Here is a 3,963-nt window from a genome sequence, read left to right as displayed (position 1 = left end):
AATCAAAGAGAGCAAGGGAAAGCAAGGGACAAGGAAAAGAAAATCAGTACTTAGATTGGCAGTGAAGGATGATGTGGAATTCATGGCTTTGTTCATTTCTGTGATGGAGGTCCACTGTTTCAAAACCTGGAAAGAGTCCCACATCAAAAAGAAAATGTACACACTTTTTACTTATTTATGTATATTAAAATTTGGCTTTTGCCACATGAACCTAAACTGCTACATTTCTTTTCCTCTAAAAGAGAGATTTATCTTATTACAGGCTCTCTCTATTCTTCTAGTTAAGTGTTCTTGAGTTGAGTGTTCCTAGTATGGCCTAGTTTACAGTATCAGCCTGGAAATTTGGCGTTAGGCATACAATTACACAAAGTACTGTTCTCACTTGTTCACTATAAGCTCCCTGTTTCCTTCTTAAAGTTGTTTTCAAAAGGATCTGCTTGCGTAATTCTGCAGCAACAAACCCATGTCGCCTCAATTCCCAAGAATGTTTTCAACAACCTCTTCCTGCCCAGATTTTCCATGACAAAAATGTTTAGATTGGGGGTGGGGGAGAGGGGTCTGACAGTGCTATCAGAGGATAAGTGTGTAGACAGATGCCCAAGAGAGAAGATTAGCGTTTTATCACAGTGATTGTTCCCCTTTTTCACTCCATGTTGTGATCACTTTTTAAAAAACTCTTTTTAACATTTAGTATCTTTTTCCAGACATGGGCCTTCCAGCCACAAAGCAGACCACAAGCTTTAGAGGTCAGACTGGTAAAAAGAGAGGTATGGGAGCACTTCATCCACATAACGGCTGCTGGCATCAGACTGTGGATCAATCTTTGCTACCAAGAGTTTGTGTAGCTCTGCAGTGACAGTATGAGTCAACACTGCCATTTGCACTATAGATAACTAAGTGCAAACAAAGGGTGGGAGGGCAGCAGATACAGTATTAACGTGAAATGTGTGCTTCTAAATGGAACTGAATGTACTGACACAAACATATACTAATATTACAATTCTGGCAATTCTAGTTTTGTTTTGTCTCAGTATTAGCCATGGATATAAGGAATTTTTTGAAAACTGATGGGCAAAATGACCTTGAGAAATACATATCATTAATAACGAATGATTACCCTCTGACAGACCCCATTCATCAACCTGAAAAACATACATTAATTAGAAAACTTCTGACATCAGAGCAAATTTAGTCCCATCCCATTATATTTGGTTTTAGATTTTGCTTGCAAAGGGGCACAGGAATTCCTAACTCTTTAAGGACTGTTTTAGAGATTTTCCACTATGATGACTCAAGAAGTAATATTTTTGTCCCTGAATCAAGTTCCTTAATAACCTCCATAGTCAAAAAATTATCTTTGCTGATAACAGACAAATTAATACTCGTGGTGATAGTTTCTATTTTTTAGCCCTATTCAACCCCTTTAGAACTGACACCAAAGATGATAGGGTAGATTGTCCAGTAATTAACTCATATATAATGTTGCTGAATACATGTTTCTTGTAGATTAAAAACATGGCACTCTTCAGTGGTGCAGAGTAGACAGCTTTTCAGGTTTGGATTAAATCTAAGTGGATCAGTCCCTCAAGACTTGTTCAACTTCTGCCATTATCTTAAAAAATGGTGATAAAGGTGTAATCCAAAGCAGGGATATAAAAAGACAAGTCTATAAATCATTCCTGTAGATTGACAATTGGCTTGTTGCCTATGGCTAAGGACAGAACTTATACATAAACTGATTTAAGTGTTCAGAAACTGATTTAAATCTGTTACAAACTAGAAGTTCAGTTTACATAAATCAGTCTCAAAATAGCTGAAACTGGTTTAGGATAAACCTGGTTGAATGTAGCATCAGACTTATTTAGATCAAACCAGTTTATGCAATTTCCGTTCCAAACTCCTTCCTGGTTCCAGTTAAATCAGAGTCCCCCAGCATCCCAGCATTTTGCAGCCCTAAGCTGGGCTATGCTGTCTGCTCCACAAAGCAGGGCTGGCCCCGTGCCTCTGCTCTGTAGCTGGAACAGTGAGGGCTGTCTCACTGGCTGTCTCACTGCCCTCCCCCTGCCCCCTGCAGTCAAATGGGATCTGGGGCCAGGTGGGGAGGGTGTGTGAAACTTTCCTTCCCTAAGTAATGAACTGCTGTGCCCTGCTAAACTTACTGCTGTGACTGTGTACTACAAATCCCAGAGAAACCTGGAAGCAGGAAGAGGAAGTGACTGATGAGCAACCCTGCAGAGTCCTGCTGCTGTAATTCTTGACTGCAAATGCCAGAGACCTTAGGAGGCATCAGGAAGAGGAAGTGAACACACAGCCCATGTACTTAGCCTATGTGTCAAGAGGACAGAAGGAGCTAGCTGTGCTGTGGTTTCCTAACCTATTCCAACTGGTAGCACAAGGAAAAAAATCTTCCTAAACCCTGTAGTTCTTTCTCAGACAAAACCCCATTCTATAAGAATAAGAACTGCAGGATTTGGCCATCTACATTTCATATAGCAGCATCTTAGTAGTGCTCTGAGTATCTAGTAGCCTAACTGCATTTTAGCCATGGTAAACTACAAAATCTGTAATATTTTTTCATTTGCATTTTTCTTTTGATGGAAAACAAGCCAGTCACATACAATGGGTCTATGCTTCATATTCTTAATTCACTTAAAGCAGAAGCTGGCTCTTTAAATGAAGCACAGACTGGAACACTCTATCTGCTTCTCAGAAAGCTGAAAGGTGGATGTTTGCCAGGGATTTGTGCAGCTTCCTGGCTTTGCTGATAAAAAGGCCACTGTGAGGTAAACCTCTGCTCTCTCTCCAACATGTTTCCTCTGCAACTACCCAGAAATGACGGACCCAGGAAGACAAGAAAAACATGGAGATCACAGCACTGTCTTTGTCAGAAACCTACCTGTGTTTGCAGAGGCCGTTCAGCTGTGGAGCAGGCCTTTGAACAGTTCACGCACTTCTACATTTAGAAATGTCGGCTTCAAGCCTGAGCATTTGCATCAGTACATGGAAAGTATGAGAGAGCACATCTAAGACTGAAAGTTAATGATAGCATTTGACCATGTTAACCAGTAAATGATAAAGAAAGGTCAGATGAGTTGGTTATTCAAATCACTGAATACTAAAGTGCTGTTTGTGTTAGAGTGATGCTGTAGCTGTGATGGTCCAGGAACTAGGTGCGAAGCAAGGATTTTTGGAGAGGTGCTATCTTTTATTGGACCAGCTGCATATTTGGGATAAATTTGGACAGGATTTCAAATGTACGGCATTCTTCTTCAGACCTGAAGAAGTCTAAAGAAGTCTTAAAGTCTGAAGAAGAATGTGCTGCATTTGAAACCTTTTCTGACTTCATCCTGATTATGCAGTTGGTCCAAAAAAGATATTACCCCAAAACATCTTTGTCTCTTGTGTAAGAAGTGCTGGTAGTTTGTGGTATGTGATTGAAATGGAAAGTCACTGATCTTTTGAAAGCTGATCCTTGACAACTTTAAGATGGTTGTTGCTAGTTTTTGTTAAATTTATTACTAAACATTTGTCTTATTCTAATAGGCACACCATTTTAAGAGCTTTGCAGCAGAATAGCTTTCTAAAGATTTACATATTCCAAAAAGACAGAAAATAAGAGTGTAAGAAAGAAGTAGGGTAGTTTAAGGGCAGAGCCTTAGCCTAAAATTCTAGATAGCTGGGTTGGATTCCCAGCTCTGCTGCATGACTTGTGCAGGTCATTTTTCCCCTTAATCTATCCTGAATATTTAAATTTTAAAGTTGTCAGGACAAAGATTCTCTTATTATGAGCTTGTGCAGGGCCAAGCACAATTAGGGCTTGGTCTCCACTGGGACATTTACTATAATTTAATAATCAAAGAATATCTGATCGCACCTGTAGGGCTAATTAGAATTACTGTACTGCTGCAATCTCTAAGCTTCTGTGGTACATTTCAGCTTAACTTTAAGGACTGCCATTCCATC

This window comes from Crocodylus siamensis, chromosome 1 (assembly GCF_052110815.1).
Source record: "Crocodylus siamensis isolate JL-2025a chromosome 1, ASM5211081v1, whole genome shotgun sequence".
Lineage (NCBI taxonomy): Eukaryota > Metazoa > Chordata > Crocodylia > Crocodylidae > Crocodylus > Crocodylus siamensis.
This window is presented reverse-complemented; position numbering follows the sequence as displayed.